General features: G+C 36.8%; 1 protein-coding gene across 13 annotated transcripts in view; it reads right to left on the reverse strand.

Annotated features, from left to right (window-relative positions):
* The window catches only part of cadm1a (cell adhesion molecule 1a), a 328,120-nt gene that overhangs the window by 274,643 nt on the left and 29,763 nt on the right, over positions 1-23,714 (reverse strand). The gene's annotated exons all lie outside the window — the stretch shown is intronic.

The following is a 23,714-nucleotide window of genomic DNA, read 5'->3' on the forward strand; positions in this document are numbered from 1 at the left end:
CTTCTGAATAAGAGCAAGTTTAGCCGGCCAATGAATAACACACACACACACACACACACACACACACACACACACACACACACACACACACACACACACACACACACACACAACAGTGTATGTTCCTATCCTAACTGAGAGATGAAGAAAAAAAATCACAACTACCTGAGGAAAGAAACAGAATTCAAATTCATATTTAAAGTTTATTGGTCACAAACATGCACACACACACACACACACACACACACACACACACACACACACACACACACACAAAACCGTGCACAGTACAATGTGCAGTAAAAATGATTTTTTACGACTGTCTGTGAATTTGCTTGTATACAAGTAGATATAAGTTAGGGTAGATATAAAAATATAATAAAAGTTAGAGGGCAGCAAAAGTATGGACTATATTGCGAATCAACTGCACATGTGTATATGTAAAGCTCAACAACAAACCAAAAGCAGTGAATAACAATCAAAAATAATTAAACATTCATCCAGGACAAAACAACAAATCAAAACAGGGCTTATCCGAAACACAATGACAAAAGGAAAAGTAATATTCCTCGAACCGTATGTGCTATCCCTAAAGTGACAGCACATTGCAGCAGATTCCCTCAGCACACCGACTAATATAAAAAGTATCAGCTACCACTGAACCACACCGACAAAGTACAGCCTCACTGAGCACAACCTGGCCTTAGAAACAGGCTGATGTAAGATATCACAGAGCTGTCATGACAAAGCACACGACTGTGCTTTCTGACAAAAACATTTAAGTGGGAAACACAAGCACAAATCTCAGATTTTTTTTGACTGCATTTAATCATTTAAATTCCCATTATTGACAAAATGCTTATGTCTTTTAATAGGAAAAAAGTTCATGGTTTAACAATACAGAAGAGATCTGGCTGTCAATATGAGGCAATATATCCAAACACGCTTGTACTATTTGTACAGGGGATTTCCACAGACTTGTGTTGCTAAATAATGCTATACCTAAAATGCTATGTAAAGCTAACTTGAACCTTAGCTTCTCTTATAGTAAAAAAATTACAAATTAAAATTACATGAATATTAAAAATAGATCGGGTTATGGCATGTTTTACTTTGTTTTCATTTCTGTTGCCAAAGCAATGCTATTCTGTTTATGCACCAGCTAGTTTGCTAACCAAGACATGCTAAGCACATCATATAGCCTAGCTCTCATAGCAAATCATTAGCAGCTTTTGAAATAAATAATCAGTTTAAAAAGAAATTATTAAATACCAAACCTTACTATTGCTATTTATTTATTTTTATTTATTATAAATTTTTTTTTTACATTTTTGATAGATACAATTATGATAAACTTGTTTTTTAATAGACACCCTCTTTCAATTCTATGGTTTCATGCATTAGGGCATAATGAAAAACATTTGGTCCTTAGCAGGCCTGAGAATTAAGTAAATTCTAAAGTTTCAAACTCGAATTTGAGTGTATTGTATAATAGCTAGCACTAATGTTAGTTCAATTGTTGCTAATGTAGCTGTACAGCTTTACCAACATGTTATTTATCACAAAACAGTTGCAATTTTAACTTCTAGTACACACAGTAGTTTTATGGCTGCAACACAAAAATCCATGTATTAAATTTGTATTTGTAATTTGTAGATTTGTATTAAATCTATATTTATTTTAATATAAAATTGTTTCTAAAGAAACAACTTATACAGTATATGAATTTATACGGCAAACACTGCAAATAAACAGATCTTTAAAAATGATGGTATATCACATAAGTGACATCTAAACTGCTAACATTGGGAATCTGATATATTTTTATATAAAAACATTGGATAGATAGATACAACTTTGTCATTGCATAGTACAGGTACACAGCAACAAAATGCAGTTTGTCTTCTACCAGAAGTGCAAATAGTAGTAATCGTGCAAATAGTGCAGATAAATATGTAGCATATTTACAGCATGTGATATATATATATATATATGTAAACATATGTACAGTGAATAAATATAAAGGCTATAGCAGTGCAGAGATGTGTGGACATTGTTGAGAAGTACAGATAAATGGTTCTAAGGCTATGGCATTTAAAAGAAATGTGCAGAAGTGGAAGGTTATAAGATTATGGCATTTAAGAAATATATATATATATATATATGTATATATACACGCACACATTATATACATGATATTGGGCAGAATGTACAGTAAGGTGTATATAAATACACAAATAAAATAGTGCAGATGTACGTAAAGCACAATATGTGTGGAGATTGAGGAGTAAAAAAAATACAGTATGTAATATTAATCAATTGTTAATCAAAATTAATTTAATGTTTAAATATTGTTGATTTGATCGAATGCTTCTGGCTTTTGTCTAGCCATTTACATTTGTTACAGGAGTAGAGGTTTTTAGATTTAATTTAGATATTAGCAAATAGCATCATCAATATGGAGACATACATTAAGTTGAATTTACCTGAATTTGTAAATGATCCTTTCAGATACCTGAAATATACTATATTTTTAGATAGCATCTGCCCAATTGCCTTCACCTGAAGTGTTCCAGCAGTTAACAGGCTGCAGTCTGCCACCCTCTTGCGTATACCAGATGCTCTTAATGATTAATTTTTCTGCCAAGTTGACCGTGTTATTTTTTTTGTTTCATTTACAGAAAATTGGAAAAACCATCAGACTAATTTCATATCAAAAGATGATTATTGACATTTGCCGTGTCTGAATTAAAACACCCTAAAAAACATGTTCTGCTCTGTAGCCGCGTTATGCATTTGTGTAACGATGTTATTAACAGTGATTATGCTGTATAGAGCAAAGTAGGGGAAAGGGGTGAGCTTTTTTTTGTCTAGCCATGGACCCATATACATTTTTTAAAATATATGGCCCTAACAATGTGCTAAATAGTAGTTCCGAAAGAAAGAAAGAAAGAAAGGCATTCAGAAACAAATAGCGCTCTCCCTCTACACAACAATGTATATATGAAAAGTGCCTTGAAGGTTTTCATTTCAAATCCATGATTCCACCAAGCCCTTAAGAAACACCAGTAACCACTGCCCTATGACTTTGCTTTGCCTTGTCTTTCAAAAATACATGTTAAAAAGTTTCTCTCTTTATTACCATCGATTTGTTTAGCCTGATCACATTCCTTACTTGAGTGGGACAACCACTGGACTCCCCACTGAATCATACTGCAGGACCCTTTATTTTACAGCCCAGGGGATGCCCTGTACTGAAAACCCTTAGTCTGTGTAATTTGCAACTTTTGCAATCACGATATATTGCTATAGCACACTCACTTTATCATAAATTATGGCAATTTTGCTTAGCACTGAGGAAATTACATTGAACCAAAGTTTTATAAGTGTTGAAATAAGAGTACTGGATTATTTTGTGGGTTATAAAAGCGTATATATAATTTACATGGCAAACACATAAGTATCCATTTACTTTAAGTATCATTTCACATAATCTTAGAAATACAGATTTTTGTTTATTAAATGCAAAGCTATTTAGATTTCCCTTTGCCTTACAACCACTCAGTCGTATAACTTTCAATGTCAAAGAGATACAAAGGATAAATGCTGACTAATTTGATAATTTTTGCTTTATATTTCTTCCCCAGTTGGGGTATTTTATTTAAGGTTGCTTAATACCATGATACTGTGAAATAGTGATATTTTACACTAGGCTATTATGCTGTAAAAAATACCAGACTGTACACCCTGACACCCCTGAAAAATTAATGAACAAAAACTAACAACCAAAATCAATAACTCGTTTTACTTTTTCACAGTTTTTGACAATATTTGGTGCTCATTCCTGCAAATAAAAAGAGAGCCATTTAAACAGCATCAAGGTAAAAAACAAAACAAAAAAACAAGCAGATAGAATGAATGCAATGAAAAGTAAATGAGTTGGGTTGCACTTAGGTATGTTTATGAGTCCTGGATCCATTGTCCCAGTGCAGAATGGCCTGTCTTCTACATTTATCAGCTCCTGCACACTGCTAAAGCAAAAGCTCCCTTACTATACACCACTTTGTTGCCCAACATCAGCCTGTTTTTTTTTTTGTTTTTTTTGTTTTGTTTTTTTGTTTTTTTTACGAGTTAAAAACGACTTTACAACTTGGTGATTTAAATAAATGGCATTGGTACATGTCCACCACTACTAAACATACATATATAAAAAAACAGCATAACAATTCACAACAAAATGGCCAGCCCTAGTTCCCTTATAAAACTAAACTGCATGCAGTATTTCTAAAAACTCCTTCAAACCTCAACTTAATCCATCTCATCATGTAGCAGTGTGAAGTTTCACATAATATGCTGGAAATATGCATGGCGGCATGGTGCATTACGGTAGCGTTCGTTCCATTCGAGTGCCATCAAGTCTCCAGCAGGAAAAGAGCCCAGCGTTTCCCGCACTCATTAATAGAAACTGATAATGGAGAAGGGGAAAAAAAGTTAAGTGTTAAAACCCTCCATCAAGCCATTTTGAAAGGAAGCACGGTCACTTTCCAGGACAGACGGCTCTGGGGAAAAGGTGTCTCACGGGTTAAAAAACAGAATCATCTTCACTATTGGACTGATCCGTCATTTCATCGCTATCTGATGAAGGCTGTGGACTCTCTAGCTCTTCTTCGCCGACTCCTATATGGAAATGCTATATACTTCCTCGCCACATCAGGCTCCTGCATCCTAGACAGATAAATGCAAGGAAGAGAGCCTGAATGAACTTCTACAAATTATCCCCCATCCATGCCAGCCAACCAATTACCATGACTAAGATAACCCCATTTTCCAGGCAAGGGGAATATAGAACAGTGGCTATGGCTTCAACAGGATAGAGCAAGCCTATTAAAAGTCACTCACAGTTATTTTTTTGCCCTTGATATGCCATCCAACTGCCGTCTCATCCTCCCCTCAGCACCCCCGTCTCCCCACCCATCCACTTCTCCACCCCCGTAAAAACACATTAACACCACCCTCACGCACGACGCCTGCCGAGAGAAAAGTGACATTTCTTCTAACAGCGCTTCATTTACATTTTATTCCTACAGTATCTTTAAGTGATAACTGTAATTTCTTTTCCTCCTGGCTATAAGTCATGCTGCGCTGTTGAGATGAGGAGCCCGTGTTGTGGTGCGAAACTTCAGCCGTACGCTTACTGCTTTGATTTATTTCTCCTGCCTTGCTCTGACAAACTTCCTGATTTATGCTTTGTTTGTGAAGCTTTTCGGCTTTTTTTTTTTTTTTTTTTTTTTTTTAACAGCGGAAGCACGAAGTGTTCAGCCATCGCCTGCACTCTCAAGGTATTCTCATTCAAATGGGCAAGGAGGGGATTAGCAAGCTAAACAGCTCCAGTAAACTTAAGTAGGAGCCTTTTGTCGCTGTTTCCACCCGCCAACATTCGAAGCCTGGAGATGACTGATTTATTAGTCACTTATGTTAATCGTTCTAAAGAACAGACTCTATCTTTGAACCACGGACGCACTGTATTCTGATATACATACGGATGGGTGATAAAGGAGATTTTAACATACAGTAGTTAATTGTTAAGCCACCGTATCAGCTTCGGTGCAAACTGGCACTTTCTCTCTGGACAGATAAACACCATTCTTCCAAATTCTCTCCGAAATTCCTTGGTTGATGTTTTGACGATAGTGCGGGGCAATGTTAGAGGTCGACTGACTGACTCTGTCTGGAGCTCATATTTAGAAACCAGGGCAGCCGATAGCCGATGCCGTATTTTTTTTGGGGCAATATGTTTGGGCAATCCACCTCTTTCATCTTATTAAACAAAAACTTATTTGAAACAATGCCGCTTAATTAAAATATGCAAAAAATCTGCTCGATTTATCTGCCGGCAAATCTCTAGTCAATACTGTCACTCCAAAACGTGTCACTTTCAAAGTTCACATAAGTGTACAATGCGTTTAGATGTGGCAGTACAGACTGAATTATTAGATGTGTATTGTTTTTTACTTTATTAAACCTATAATCTCATATACCCTGTATATTGGGTGGAGTCATCCATAAATGAGATCACATAATTAAGAAATCTTTTATCATAATATTATTTACATTTATCTGTGACTAAATGACAATTTGTGCCATGTGCACACACACACACGTAGCATAATTAAGATCATTATTTATATCTTTCATTATCTTACATTATCTGAATCAAATTACCAACAAACAGGACCTCCATTGAATTAATGTTAGTGTAAAGTTTGTATCTGATATTGAACACAACAAGGTGATCCAATCCCATCCATAATCTGATTGTTTTCTAATAACAGTATGTTGCAAAGTAATATATTCCACTACAGCAATCTGACCAAAAAAATACAAAAAGAAAAATGTTATTTAAGAATGGCACATTGTACTTCAATCGGTTGATACTTACACTGAATATTGTGGAATGTCCACGATAGTTCATTTCTGCTAACACTTTTATTACAACAGAAAAAAAGTCAGTTACAGAGAAACTTGTCTCTCGTTCTCTGTCCTGAAGACTCTCTAGTGGTGGAAAACTGGAAATCTGCGGTTACTTAAAAAAAAAAAAAACTGTACATTTAATAATCCCATTAAATATAAACCTGCGAGCCAGAACTAGTATAATAAAAAATTAAATAAGAATTTTCTGACCAATCAGTTTAGAGAACTCAACAGCCCTGTGGTTTAATGGCCATTATCAGTACATTAGGTAAAAATGGTAAATTCCTAACACATAACAAAAAACAAAAAAAATCTATCAAAGAGATGAAGAAAACATTCACAGCAAGGCAAATAAGACATAAAGGTCCATTAGGCAGAGGCATACATTATAATATACGCCGTTTTGGACACAGAGCCAACAGCTATTATTAAAAAGAGTGTACCATTATACTGCAATTTTACTGTCATTTTCGACACTTTGAAACAAAAAAGCCTCTTTCCCACCAAACACTCCATCTTTTTCATGTAAAGCCTCTGTGCTGCCTGTGTGATTTTCTTTTTCCCCCTGCAGTATAGCGACGTTCCAGCTTGCTCTCAAGGTTAAACGGGCCTACAGCTCTTAGAGGACTGTGGGACCTTTGCCAGCCCTGTAGATAAATAACCTGCACCAGATATGTAAACTCATTCATCTTCACTGGGTTCCACTGTAGCCTGTTTGTTTGGCGCTGTTGCACTGATCCGCTTTGATTGGCATGCCTCCAAAAGTCCCCGAGAAATCGGCAGAAGTGCACAAAAAAAAAGACCTGCTGTTGCTGCCCCCCACCCCCACCCCCATTCTCTGTAAACAGTTAAAGTGCTTGGCTCATCACTCCAGAGCTTTGTTTGCAATGAGTATATTATGCCTAGCTCTACAGACACCATTACCCCCGCATCTTAATGCGCAGGTTTACATCAGAACGTGGCAGAATGAAAATGAGCGCGCCTCTGAGGCTGCAGGTTTGAGCCCCTCTGATCTTCAAGGCCGTGCGACGAGCGAGGATGCAAGCGTGCACTTTTCCTGCAAAGTTAGCATGACACTTTTCAGGGTGTTTTAAAAAAAAAAAGCCAGGTGTCAGGACCAACAATGCCCTGCTGCTGACTTTGGGCTTGTATGTAATTTTAGAGCTTTTGAGTCAGGGAAAAATAAATCCTCCATTCTTTTTTTTTTTAATATTTTTCCACACCTCAACACTACGATCAAGCTGAATGCAAGTAAATACAGCGTACCATAGAATCATAGATGCAGACAATGTGGAATCAAGAGCCCTGAATCATGATAAATAGATGTTAATGCCTTTTCTGGGGTCATTCAGAATGTAATAGCATTCACTGTTGAAAGTAAGTGTGAAAAGATCTGTGGAAATGGAACTCCGAAATCTATAATGGCATTACAGAATGACAAGAACCAGGGCAATGTAGTAGCCTAAATGGCGCCTTCCGTTTTGCTGTATCCTAATCTCCTGTCTCTGATGTGAGCCAGAATGATGTCTGTGGATGCAGCTGCAGCACTGGACGCCTGATAAATCCCACTCTCGCTGACAAAGCCGGATAATGGACAAGCGGTGGCATTAAGACTCTGCATACAAGTGGCAAGTGCTGAGTTATGATTTAATTGAGAGTGCCGCATGCATATAATAGTAGGAATAATACCGCGTATTGTTGCATGGCGTGGAACACTCATTTAGAAACAGAGGGGAAGGCGACAATGGCTGGAGATATGAATTCAGACATCAGCAGGGAAGGAAAAGTAATGGAAGCGAGCAAATTACGCCAATGTGTGAGATAAGTGGAAAAGTGGTTAAAATGCAAAAGATTGAGTCTCGCGACAAAAGGGAAACAAAAATCCATCTGTCATGCTTTTAATACGGATGGAATGTGAAAACAAGTGCAATATGCTTCCCAAAGGAAATGGCTATTGAGACTTTTTGTTGGATCACAATGTACCATCCTCAAGCAAATAAATAATCCGTTGGCATGCACAGAATACGGATGTGTATCACTGGCTTGTAAGGTGTTAGATCACATTTCCTGCTGCATTTTCCACGCCTCGGAAAAAAGGCAGATAGATACTTAGGAATATGTGCGGCCCAAAAACAAAAAACAATTCCCTTTTTTTCTTTTGGTCTTTCAAAATGTTGCCTGGCTGTTTGGAACTGTCAAAACCTTCATTTGACTCCTTCTGCCCTTAATTACCAGTGAACTAAGCTCTCTGCTGCAACCGGTTGTAAGCGCTATTAATCTTTGATGCCTATAACCTCTGGAAGAGAGTCCCAAATGGTACCTCTGTTGGTATTATGATAGATCAAAGCACAAGGAGAGAAAGTTGAGGAAAAAGTTGCAATTATAGAAGAACACATTTTGAATAGAACACTATTTTCCCCCTTACACTTAATAGAGAGGGATACCTGTTTATAAATGAGGTGATAGGTGAAAGAGTTGCTGTAAACACTCTCCTGTGATGCTCGAAGGTTATCCTGACACCCTGAGATTGCCTTTCCCTTTCAAAATATGTTAATATCTACTCTCTTACAAGCAAGTTGTAATTACTTGCCACAGGAGTTGAGAAAGACGTACACCTCTGCGCTGTCGGATTCTAAAAGCAAGTCTCTGGATAGGATTAGATCGATGCGCTTGTTATAATATGTTATCGTTGCCATAGTAACGGCCTACACAAGGACTTGTGTGGCTCGTTGTTCAAAGGCTTACCAAAAACATGCTGTTATTTAACAAAGAAATCATAATAAGCGCTGTTAGGGTGAAGAAACAAAATTCTGTAAAGAAATACTGCATTTATTTAAAACAACCTCCACATTGATCCGGATAGATCAAAAATTTTTGGTTTTTAAAGTCTACAATGTTTTTTTTTAAATAATGTTCCAAAATTGCTTGTCCACACAGAAACACCCGAACACGCTTACATCCTCATCCTGCATATGTGTGAAAACATAAGAAGCTTTGGTTTGGGTCATTTCCATCAGGTCTTTACTCAATTTCCAGCTCTTTGAATGAAGGCACTTGTGAGAAACATTCCGTCTGCTTTAAACAATGCAGGATGTAAAGGTTGTACAGAGATTAGACTGTGATGTTTAATCTTTAACAATGGATTGCTGCCACAACAACCGCAATGTAACATTGTGGCAGCAAGAGCATGGTCCAGCTTCAGCTGTGGGAGGGGAACCACCAGGTATGGATTCTCACCTGTGGATTATTACGGCCAGTCTACTTAGCCCTGTTTTTTTTGCTTTCAGGGTCACCCATAAGCAAAGACGGAGAGAAAGAGAGAGAAAACAATGCAAAGCCATGAGTGCACTTTATTAGTGACCCTGAAAAGTCTCTGATTAGTCATCCTTCACACCCTTACACGATAGAGTTATACATTTTTACTCTCTTGTTTGAGTTAAATGAAAAAAATGGTCATTGTTTTGTGTGTGTGTGTGTTTTTTTTAGAACTTAGAAGAGTTTTTAAATTATTCCAATTTGTTTCAATTATCTATGTTAACAAGAGGTATGGAATAAGTCCCCAGTGTCCAGCATTGTTCTCTGCCAATACTAGCCCCAGAAGAAAAAGGGTATGACTCATTTTTTTATGTCCAACACATGATGTTCCTAGATGTTACAAAACAATTTAACTGTAAGTAAAAAACCAAACAAAAAAAACCCCTTGTCATTTGATAAATAATAATGTTGTGATAACAATAAAATATGAAAGTGGTGGCTCAATGATTAAGTTGTTTGGATTGGAATCCCAACACCATCCACGATGCCACTTCTGGGCCCTTGAGCAAGGCCCTTAACCCCTCAATTGCTCAGATGAGATCATATCCCCTTTGGATAACGATGTCTGCCAAATGAATGTAATCAATTGCCAATTCCTGTGCTATTAAAAAAAAATCATCTTCCTGATGGTAACAGGTATCACGACTGCAAGTTTGGCCCCTTCATTTTTTTTTTTTATTATTATGTTGTGTTTTCTTCTATACATCATCAACACAAGTATTCTCCAACTCAGATGTATTAATTATTTATCCCTTACAATGCTGCGTTGTTAACCTAAGTCTTTGCTCTTAACCCATTACGGATGTCAAACTGGAGGAAAAGTAATTAAATTAGCAAGGCTTTCTGCCCTATAAAAAAAACAGTGCAGTTTGTCAGCGTTGTAACAGAACGCATGCACTAAAACGCTGTGGATGAAGGTCTTACAAAGCCTTGTGGGTAATTGATGAAAGAATGGACTGCTAGAGAGCCGCAACGTCCTAATGGAAGGTAAACAAACCTCCGAAAGCATCGGCATGGCCTTTTAAACAGTACTTAATGCCGCAAACGTTTGTATTGTGCCTGTCTATGGCTGCATCCATCATACTGCCCTTTTGTGACTAACCACAAATGAGAACAAAGGTGTAGAACAACGACGTGGACTCTCCATAGCAACACCACTCATCCTCCATGTGTTAGAGGATTGTCACTCATGGTATGGAAAGGATGGATGTTAGGGCTTATGCAATTCCAGGGCAAGGACACGACGAACTCCCACGGTGCTTTTCTGTCCCGAGTCTTGGGCTTGGACACGAGCGCGCCCGGCGCTGCAGTAATGGGGGAACGACGCTCTCCCACATGATCAATTATCCTCTGTGTTTCCAAGCCTTGCCAGCATGATGCTCTCTCTTCTGCACCATGCGCTGTCCTTCCCCTGTCCTCCAGTCTTAATACCAATTTGATCTTCTTTGGGTTCATTGTATAGAGCAAAAGGACCAAAGATATAACACATAGAGGAAAAAAAGGAATCGAGTGCAAGAGAAAGAGAGAGAGGGAAAAATAAAAAAAGAACGAGGATGGCCTGTGTGGGTCCCATTTTGCCACTGGCAGAATCTAAAAGATTCTTATTCCCATTCTTGATTTTGTCTTGGATAGAGAAGTGAGATGTCAAACTAATCGAGCCCTTTGATGACAAACCTTAGTGAATATTTAAAAGCTGGGGAAAAGAAAATGTTTTTTTTTTCCCTAGACTTCCTTATTTGTACACAAGCAAAAAGCAGATATACCAGCAGGCATGCATAATCACACCCACACAGTCTCTTTTCTTATCAGGAAAGGTAAAAATAAACAATGCACCTCGCACATGCATGTATAAACTTCTTTCACCGCTCACGAATGCAAAAAAATAAAAAATAAACTGGTGATAAAACAATTTTAGGTGCATTTTAACATCTTCAAGAGAAGTGTGGTTTACACTGCATATGCCGAACACTAATTTTTGTTTTTGCTTGCATTTAAATCAACTTTACAGGAAGGTTTATTCAAAAATTTTTATTTTCTCATTATTATGCAGCACTGTCTGAACTGGTTGCTGATTAATTGTCTATAAGAGCAGCTCTGACTGGTGATCTAATATGTTAAGTTAATTTTTCATTTGTATAGTAACATAAAGTTTTATATAAAGATGTTTATTCAGCATTGAGGAAAGCAGTTTATTGTAACAGTAAAGATTTTTGATTCTGTTTGCAGGTCTTTGTGGTTTTCTTGGTCACATGACACAATGCATTGTTTAACTAGGTACCTTAAAGAGATCAATGAAGAGACTGGTTGTTTGGTAAATGTTCTACAACACAAAATGTTATTATTTAAAGCTATAAATGACTAAAATTTAAAATGTCATGCTTCCTTTAGAAAACAAAATTAGCCATTCCTAACTCTTGTGGTATATTACAAATAAAACACTATGGAATGTGCTGGTTTTCAAAAAGAATCAACTTTGCGAAGGTACCTGTTTCTATGCTTTCCAGTTAGGCCATATTACATTCAATTATCTACTGTTCAATTATCTACTGTTCCATTCTCTACTGTTTTCTATTTTTAATTCTTTACTCAGACTATAATATAAATGGCCAAAAAACACTCTGTTTATGTGTGGCAGTTTCCCATAGTAAATCTATAATTCCAAATCAATATTATTTTATTTGTATAGTGCTTTTAACAATGGACGTTATCAATATAGCAGCTTTAAAAATAAATTTTAAACTAATAATATAGTCCCTTTTTTTTTCATTATAGTAATTTTACCGATTATGAATAGAGTTTGGAAGAGGTAGTAGCTCACTGGTTAAGGTGCAGGGTTATTGCTCGGAAGGTTGGGGGTTCAAGCCCGGTATCACCAAGCTGCCCCTCTTGGAACCTTGAGAAAGGCCCTTAAACCTCTGTGCTCTAGGGGTGCTGTAACATGGATGACCCTGTACTTTGATTCGAGCTTTCTACATCACTGGGATGTGGGAAGAAATAAAAATGTTCCTGTTGGATCAATAAAAGTATTCTAAAAAATAAATTAATAAAAGGGCAATGGCAGCAAGTAAAGACTTCCTGAGATGGCATTACTAAGAGATAAACCAGACTCAAAATGGAACCCAGCCACATCTAGGTTACACCGTAAATCCATTCATTATAGTTCCGATATTGTTGATCTTATCAACTGTTCACTGATTGACACTTAAGTATAAAGCTGTTCATGGTAATTGTAGCCCTAAGCTATTATTGCAACATCACATCCAGAATGAAATGTTCAAAAAGTTCACATGGGTAAGATGTTCAGCAGTCCACAACATTTCATATTAGTGGTAAAAACTTTAACCTATAGTTATTTCTAGTTTGGGGACCACCGTGCTTGATGACCATGGTTTCAAGACGTAATTTGGGCACAGTGTTACCATGTATTTTGCACAAACGATCTGGGGTGTGTCAAACAAATGCTTTCAACTTGAGGCCTTGAGTCATTTTAATTATTTGCATAGAATTTTGCCATCTGTGAAGAGTTCACGTAAAGGTGGCATACATGCATCCTTGCTGCTCTACATTTTAACAAGGAACCGATAATAGTTTGACTTGATATAATGTTTATTAGTGTAGTATTCAAGTAAATGTACTTTATTACTGTACTTAAGCATTTTTTGCCTACTTTCTAGTTTACTATGTATGAAAGATATAAGCAACTTTTACTCTCTACTCAACCACATTTATGATTCAATAGTACTCTTTACTTCACTATATTTTAATTGACAATTACCATTACCAGTTACATTTCGCACGGCAGCTTTATCTGTTGTGGCTTATTTATTCTGCAGAAGAGGCGAGGTTTATTTGAATTGTATTTGTCCATTGAAAACTAATGGTTCTTCTACTTTTTGACATGATCTTCCGATCTTTGGTTTATTCTGGCATTCTGAAGAGGCTGTTCTTTTGACCTTGGTTAATTCAGTGTTGAGATGTAAAATTTGATTTGTAATTTAATTAATAAACCTCAGAAATCAACTGTTTTTGGATTTTCACAGGCACATGCCTTGGTTTTCAGGACTTTAAGTGTAAGTTGAGTTTACAAGTACTGCCTAAATTAGACAATTTAAGATTTTTACTCAAGTCATATTGAATGTGTTACTTTCTCTTGTAATGTTTTGCAGTAAGGAATCTATACTTTTACTCAAGTGTGATTTTCTGGTACTCTTTACACCTCTGATGTTCATAAGGTTTCTGATCCTGATCCTGGTTAAGGAATAAAGGCACCCTGGATTGGACACAAGTCTACCACACAAGGACACATTTATTTACACCTAGGGGCAATTTACAGCCTGTTCACATACCAGAATGTTTCTTGGAGGTGAGAGGGAACCACAGAGCCCAGAGGAACCCCATGCAGAAATGAGAAGAACATACATAGACAGAGAATCTTGTACTGTGGAGCTGCCTGAAAACTAACAGAGTTTTTGGGGTCATAAACACCAGTGTATGTGATGTAATGCAGACTTCAAAGTCTCTCTTGAACAGTTGCCTTGTGCATGTAGCTCTGTAACAAAGTGTTTGACTTCTAAGACACTCTCTCATAAGACAGAATATGCAGCGTGTTTTTGTTTCAGACCCAGCCACAAACATCAGTTCACAAACATCTCAATCATTGAAATTGCTACAAACTGTTAACTAGATTTGGAATTCTGAATGCTGCCACCAAACCAAATCACTGGGTTCAGATGTAATTTTGTAAAACAGTACCTCCATTTTCTTTCAGTGTTGCTCACTCTAATACAATTTCAGACCTTGCGATTTCAAATCCCTCATTTCTTTAGAGGGAAACTTTGTGGTGCCTGACCTTGTCGTTATGAAGCACTGGACCTGCCCTAAAACTGCCATTAGACCATAACAACAAAGGGAGATGTTTGCACTGAAGGTAAACTGGCATCGACTCTCAATGGTTTGCTTAATCACATTCCACAGACAGTTAACAGAACCAGCAGCTGATTCTGGGAGACAGATTTTCCAATTTAACGTTGGGGGAATAAGAGGTGTTGCATTTCGGCGTGTACATTACTGTCATTGAGAATGTGACCCACAACAAAATTGCTATTGATCTGTCGGAGCAATCATGTTAACAAGTGAGAGGTCCTACTGAGGCAGGTGTGCAAGCATTCCTGGGGTGTGTGTAATGATGTACAGTCCTTTTAGCTGCCAGTGTGTAATATCTAAACAATCGACACTCTGAATGTCCAAAATGAAGTCACTTTTTTTTTTCTTTTTTCAGCCAAGTCCTGAGTTGAAAAACCTGTCATGTAACTAGCGCTTGAGCGCTAATTATGATTTCAATCACGTTCTTCGAAGCATTTTATTGGGAGATAAAATCTCAAGTACTAATACTCTTGCCTCTGTGTTAAGTATAGCTTGCCAGGTAGGTGATTTTCAGCTGCTTGGCAGATTTTGACAATTTTTTTTTAACCCTACACTAAATCGCCTACCTCTAACTGTTCAAGTTCCAATGCTATAGTGATTAGAAGTGTGCAGACTGGACCTTCTGCTCTCATTAACATTAATAGAGAACTATAAAATGGAGGGCAATCGGCAAAAGATTAGGTGGCTTATCTTTATGATCCGGGTTTACTGTTTGAGCTCATTAACGATTCTGAGATGGCTACACTATGGTCAGCGATCAATACCACAGTGTTATTGCTTAGCTTGCAGTCTCTAGACTGGGCTTGAAGATGATAAATTTACGCAACTCCCTGGCAGGCTAATTAAAATGCTTATATAGAACCAAGCTGTTCACTTTAACAGTATGCAATCAAGATCAACCACAAACCCTTGTTTTAAATACAATTGGCTTATGTGCTTATTTGCCTTAGGTGTCTCATAAGGTATGCTTGTAAATGGTACGTATATATTTTCCTCACAACAGAAGGTGATACACACTTCAGTGGCCAAATGATAAATTAATTAGCTACCCCAAGGCCAGTGTTTTGGTTGCTTAAAAACTAGGTTAAAACAGCATATAAGGTAATGTAATATACTATGGCTTGTTAGTTATGACAGTTATGTGCATTCATACAGACACAAACAAGCATATAATCCCTTCGTCTGTTGTAGAACATTGTGTTTGCACCTTCAGCAAAAAGTCAGCAAGTTGTTAGACAACATTTGGCTACGAGCTGGGTGTCAGTGTTTCCGCATACCTGCACTCCTGATTCCAAAAAGACTGTATGTCATCCATGCAAGCTAATCAGTACACGGAGTACACGCTCACAGAGTTATAGTTACAGCTACAGCATATTAGGTGCTTCGCAGCACAGAGAAGCACATTTTGTTTAAATAAACATACCGAAAAATGTCAACCTGACAAATTAGTAAAAAGTCGTGGTTTTATTTTTTTTTCTGTGCTTTATTTCTCTGATAAATAAAAAATCTGAAATTGTTTTAATGGTTAGAATTGGAATCACATACATTTGAATGGACACCGTAATGATCCTCTTTTTTATTTTCAATTGGTAATTTGTTGATATCAATTGGTGGCATGTTATGTCTACTGGATACTATCAAGGGGCTACACAATATCTCTGGCAACTTGTAAGACTACATGGAGGTGTCTACTTGACACCAGTAGGGACCATTAGGTCATCGTTAGGCAGCTGAAGGTTCACAGCTAATTTTTGTGTGTTTTTCTCAGCAGGGTAGTACCCACACAACTATGATGAAATGATAAAAAAAAAATTTCCCAGACATTTAATTTTCCTGGTCCTAGGTGTCCTAAATTCCTGGGCTACAGGTTTGTCCACCCCAGCATACTTATGTAAATATGTTGGTATACAAAATCAGTAACAGTAAAATAATAAGAAAAGCTCTGTAATCATTTTGGCTCATGCTGGAGGAAATTAATCACAAACATCATGTCTATCGTTAACATTTTAACTACAAGTAAGCATTCCAGTTATGCGATAATACATCACCGGTGCTATTAAAAACCAATATGTGTCTCCGTGGACAACCTCCCGCTTAATTAAAGCTGGTTATAAGAAGTATGCACTTTGGATTATGATCATTTCAACAGAGAGATATTCCAGACACTAGGCTATACCGCATTTCTTTTCACCCATTACTCCGACCCCATCCTTAAGTTTAAAGGGGTTGGACTAACCAAGCTTTAAATATCATCATCAGTCCTCCAGAGAGCCCATTTCCCTTGCATTTATTTCAGGGATCCAGAATTCCCCATGCATGAGGAGATGGAGGCATGAAATATTAATAGCATGGGTAAGAACGTAAAGTGGCTTGTCCTTAGACTTTAATTATACATATTCTTACAGAGCAGTTTTGTCTCGCTGTTTTTATATAACGGGAAAATTTTCAAAGCCAAGGCCGATGTACCATGTACCAAATTTCAGGCAATCGTTATTGACCATACATTAACGTGAGGTATAAAAGGTGCTTTGGAGATATAATGCCGTCGTAAAAAAGATGCACAACAGAGGACAGCCTTAAGGCACGATCAATCACAACTACACATCTTAAATGCTTCTGTTTGATTTATACTCTGTAGCTTTTGAGCCTTAACAGAGAAAACCAAGGCACTAAGGGGCCACTTCCTGTGTGACAATGTTCTTTGAAAGTAAGCCAATTACAAGACAAGATGACAAGATAGCCGTTCTCTGGTACTTAATTGGTTAAATAGTCATGTGGACTTGATGTGGTTTTATGCATTAGTAAATCAAAACTTCACAGTATTAATGAAAAGCAAATAACATGAAGAGAGTGTAATACCTGGAAAAAAAGAAGAAACAAATCACTGGCTGTTGGACTGGTTTTTGGGAGAGGTAATTATCTACACCATGTAATGTGGTGTATCATTGACCAGGGATGTGCTTGCAGGGTTTTTTTTTTCATCCAACCAATCAAAAGCCACACCTGATTCCACCAATTTTAATCAGTTCCTCTTGGCTGTCAATCGACAACCAGGAATCCAGCTTGGTTGGAATAAAAAAAAGCTGCAAGCCCACTGGAGACCCCTTTGGAAAAGTAATATAATCCTCAAATCATGAGCCATAAATCAAGTCCAGATTCCTGTTCTTCCTTTTTTTTTTTTGTGTAATAGGAAACAAACACCACTGCTCTGTGCATTAATCGGTTGATGACACCTTTTTAATGCTCTAAACAACTTTTCACGACCTTGAAAAAATTTGCTGGAGTACTTTTTTTTTGCTGAAGATTTTGATTCAGGAATCAAATGTATATTGTCATATGTACTGGAATCAGGTATTCTGTAACAGAATACAATGAAATTCTAACTGCAAATTCTCCCCCCATCCTTTGACATATTGTTGACATATAACAGTACAAAAATGCAAAAATAAACTAGTATATAAAGTGTATTTGTACATTGTACACCTGGAAGACCTGAATTTGCAAATTATTATACAGTGTTGTAATGAAAGTGGTTTGAATGTCATTATTAACCTAACCTAAAGCAATTTTATATTTTGCATTTCTTTCCACTAACTGTACCGAAATTGTACAGAACCATGACGTAAAAACCAGGGTACAAACCGAACCGTGAGGCAACATTGAATCCTTCAATGCAAAATACATTTATTCACAACGTCATTTCATTTTTATATATATATATATATATATATATATATATATATATATATATATATATATATATATATATATATATATATATATAAATCTGCCAAGATGCACACATCCGTCAATTAAAACCGTCCGTGTGGAAAAAATTGCTTAAGTTTCATGTGGTGTCCCGATTTACATAATCTAAAACAATGTAATTACTTTAAAACATTTACAAGAGTATTTTTATGAGCTGCCCTGTCATCGGAAAATGTAAAAATGCTAAGCTAGAAATAGTTTTGTTTAGTTTAGTTATGATTAATAATTCTATGTTCTGTGCATGTGAGAGTGGAAGTTACATGCAATACAGTTAAAAGGGAAAGAAGTGCAAGCAGTGTAACATGTTTACAACGTAAATGGATTTACACAAAGGGTTTTAAGTGCAGTCCAAAGAAATGCGTTGTGAAATCTTACTGGAGTTGAAGCTGAACTAAAAAAAAAAAAAGAAAAGAAAAACAAAGATCAAAACCACTGGAGTATGGAATTTGACTAGGTAAAAAGCTAGATAAATAATACATTAAAATGCATTTTATCTGCATTTTACAAAAGTCAGTGTTAGGGTAACCATTCATAAATCCTGGCAAATTGGACACACTAAGACAACACTAATACTATGTGATATTATGTAGATATTTGAAAATTAGTCTATGTTTGCTTTGTGAAAAAGCACAGAAATAAAACTCCACACCTCTTCACATTACAATTATAATTTACTATATAAATGCACAAGAAAGTGCATTCTTTAAAAGATTTAGATTTTTGGTTCATTCAGATTGTGTTGTGATTCATTTAAAATGCATTAGATGAAGCAAACATAATTATATTTGACCAGACATATAAAATATATGTATACAGCTTCTAGATCAAGTCCCGTACAGCTACACTATTAATACTAGTACACCCTGTAAGGTAGGATCAGGCACAATAACACATTATTCATTCATTCATCTTCAGTATGTTATCCTGTGCATGATCAGGGAGGATCCTGGGAATGCTGCATGTAAGGCAGAAGAGCTCACCCCAGATGTTATGTCAGTTTGTTACAGAATAAAAAGCTAGAATTATAGAAATATCAGCAAGTTCTAAATATACAATGGAAACATCCTTTACGTGCTATTACCTTTACTCATTATACCGCTGCACTAGCGCCGGTCTTCCTCTTTAAAGCATGGACATCATTTCATGCTTAGGTTATTTATTTTGTTTTCTACTCAGCCATGACTCAAAATTCAGAGGAGATTAGAGCAGATGGGTGTCAGTCGGACATTTCCACATAAACAAGATGAGCTTCAAATTAAATAGATAAGACAGACAGAAAGATAGAAACAGACCGAGACAGACCAATATAATAAATTGATAGATCGAAATTTGGAGAGAGATTTTTGTGCTTTCTAATTAGGCCCTTCTAACACACAAACATTTATATTAAGACCATATGACAGATCTTACTCCACAAATGACAGTGTTTTGTGGTTTAAGTTCCTGGGGAACTTAACTCCATCTCTGAGGATGTGTCTTAGCATCTGAACATTTCAGTTCTGATTAAAAAGGCACAACAGTGTATACTTTCTGAAGGACTTAGCTTTTAATTTGCTTTTCAGGCTGCATCACTGAGGGCATCCTGTCAAACTGCATTATAGTGTGGTATAGCAGTTCCACAGTGTGTGAAAGACCTGGTAAAAACCGCCCAACGCATCACTGGCACTCTACTACCTGCCATTGGGGTTCTCCACCACAGTAGATGTCTGACAAAACACACATTAGGGACTCCTCCCATCCCAATCACAAACTGTTCAACCAACTTCTATCCCGGAGGAGATAAAAGACCAGTTGCACCAAAACCAGCAGGTTCAGGACCATTTTTCCATACAACCATCAACCTACTGAACTCTATACTGTGTGAATGCTGATGTCTCAATAATGCTTTACTGCTTTCACTGCCTGTAATCATCATGCAGTTCTGCTCTACTTTGTACATTCTGTTTAATCTCTGTATAATTATATAAATATACTTGTTTATCATTGTAAATTCATAGCATGAATTTGGTCCACTTGCTTAGTAGCAAATAAACTTTAATAAAAAATATATTAAAATGGGGCTGTTTTACTGGCAGTGTAACGCTAAAAAGTGTTTGGCGTGAGAGAAATTAATGAATTCTTTTAAATCTTCATTTGATAAGACAAAACCAGCCTTTTAACTGCCTTCGATAGTGTGACTCTACATTTAATAAAATCTACTTGTAATACTCCAGTAATATCTGCAGTTTTCAAATAAAACAATCTATGTCAGACATACAAATTCTGAAAAATATCCTCGAAATGATGTTTAATTATTTGAAAACATTTGTACAAAATGTATTTTGTACAAATTCTGATAAAAAAAAACAACAACTGATTGATTGATTGATTGATTGTGAAAAAGATTGATTGTGGTTTCACGTGCCAAAAATCTCTGGAATCACCAGTTAGCCAATCTCAAAAATAGCTATGCACCTGACTGAATTTGTCATTTGCCCGTTACTCGAGGTATACCGTTCCTAAGCTTGAGTAGTAAAAGTTCTTCTTTTTTTACATTTCTAGTTGAGCAAAAGTACTAATTAATGTATGTGCTTATCAAAAGTAGGAACACTTATTAAAAGTAATTCATACGTATCAAAAGCAGAAGTACTGATCTATGAGAACTATATTTAAATAATATATGCAGTTTTGTCCTCTCTTGCTAATATTGCAAAAGATAGATGTCTATTGTTTCAGGAATAATGCGAGAGAACTCATACTCCAAGCTCTCACCAAAACAGTTGGGTCATTTAAAGAATTTTGTTTATTCATGTCAGAGCAGTGAGGACATGTTTCTAAAATGTACTGAAGTAAAAAGTAAGATATTCTGCCTTAAAATATAGTGAAGTAAAAGTTTGCCAAAATAATAAATTATAATTAAAAAGAACTTAAAATTATATATATATATATATATATATATATATATATATATATATATATATATATATATATATATATATATATATACAGTGGGTACGGAAAGTATTCAGACCCCCTTACATTTTTCACTTTTTGTTATATTGCAGCCATTTGCTAAAATCATTTAAGTTCATTTATTTTCCTCATGAATGTACACATAGCACCCCATACTGACAGAAAAACACAGAATTGTTGACCTTTTTGCAGATTTATTAAAAAAGAAAAACTGAAATATCACATGGTCCTAAGTATTCAGACCCTTTGCTGTGACACTCATATATTTAACTCAGGTGCTCTCCATTTCTTCTGATCATCCTTGAGATGGTTCTACACCTTCATTTGAGTCCAGAAATTTTTGATTATACTGATTGGACTTGATTAGGAAAGCCACACACCTGTTTATATAAGACCTTACAGATCACAATGCATGTCAGAGCAAATGAGAATCATTAAGGTCAAAGGAACTGCCTGAAGAGCTCAGAGACAGAATTGTGGCAAGGCACAGATCTGGCCAAGGTTCCAAAAAAATTTTGCTGCACTTAAGGTTCCTAAGAGCACAGTGGCCTCCATAATCCTCAAATGGAAGACGTTTGGGACGACCAGAACCATTCCTAGAGCTGGCCGTCCGGCCAAACTGAGCTATCGGGGGAGAAGAGCCTTGGTGAGAGAGGTAAAGAAGAACCCAAAGATCACTGTGGCTGAGCTCCAGAGATGCAGTCGGGAGATGGGAGAAAGTTGTAGAAAGTCAACCATCACTGCAGCCCTCCACCAGTCGGGGCTTTATGGCAGAGTGGCCCGACGGAAGCCTCTCCTCAGTGTAAGACACATGAAAGCCCGCATGGAGTTCTCCAAGATGGTGAGAAATAAGATTCTCTGGTCTGATGAGACCAAGATAGAACTTTTTGGCCTTAATTCTAAGCGGTATGTGTGGAGAAAACCAGGCACTTCTCATCACCTGTCCAGTACAGTCTCAACAATGAAGCATGGTGGTGGCAGCATCATGCTGTAGGGGTGTTTTTCAGCTGCAGGGACAGGACGACTGGTTGCAATCAAGGGAAAGATGAATGCGGCCAAGCACAGGGATATCCTGGACGAAAACCTTCTCCAGAGTGCTTTGGACCTCAGACCGGGCTGAAGGTTTACCTTCCAACAAGACAATGACCCTAAGCACACAGCTAAAATAACGATGGAGTGGCTTCACAACAACTCTGTGACTGTTCTTGAATGGCCCAGCCAGAGCCCTGACTTAAACCCAATTGAGCATCTCTGGAGAGACCTAAAAATAGCTGTCCACCAACGTTTACCGTCCAACCTGACAGAACTGGAGAGGACCTGCAAGGAGGAATGGCAGAGGATCCCCAAATCCAGGTGTGAAAGACTTGTTGCATCTTTCCCAAAAAGACTCCTGGCTGTATTAGATCAAAAGGGGGCTTCTACTAAATACTGAGCAAAGAGTCTGAATACTTAGGACCATGTGATATTTTAGTTTTTCTTTTTTAATAAATCTGCAACAGTGTCAACAATTCTGTGTTTTTCTGTCAATATAGGGTGCTATGTGTACATTAATGAGGAAAATAAATGAACTTAAATGATTTTAGCAAATGGCTGCAAAATAAAAAAGAGTGAAAAATTTAAGGGGGTCTGAATACTTTCCGTACCCACTGTATATATAAATACTCTAATAAAGTAAATTTTTGGCATTTGTCAAATGCCCTTGTCCAAAGCCACTCGCAATTATCTAATTTACAACTGAATAGTTAAGGGTCAAGGGCCTTAACCAGCAGTGGAAGCTGGGTTGTGCTTGGCTATGATGGGATTTGAACTTTCCGATCAAAATTCTAATGTATTAACAACTAAGCTACCATTTCTCCAAGGTGCAGATGTTTACAAGTTGTACTTAAGTATAATAACATTATAATAATATTAATAGCAATGGTTTAAAAACATTTTAGATCAATCATGTGAAAAGCTACTTTCACGTTTTTTTTTTTGTGCTGTATTAATAAAACATTATAATAATGATAATGATAATAATAATAATAGTTAAAAATGCAGTATTTGCATTAGAATGACACACTTTGAAATCGAACAAATCAGATGAGTGTTGACTACAGAACACATTTAGCCCACGCAATCTTCACAGACTCACGTTTTCTCTTTAAACCGGGAATGTGTGCTATTTTGAAACAGACGACCTTTTTCACTTTACGTCTGATTGTATCTGTGACAACAGAGAAAGTATGTGTGGTTATCTCAACGCTTCTCGTTTTGTGGTAATGAGCTTCAGAAAAAAATGTTTT

This window comes from Silurus aristotelis (assembly GCF_946808225.1).
Source record: "Silurus aristotelis genome assembly, chromosome: 16".
Lineage (NCBI taxonomy): Eukaryota > Metazoa > Chordata > Actinopteri > Siluriformes > Siluridae > Silurus > Silurus aristotelis.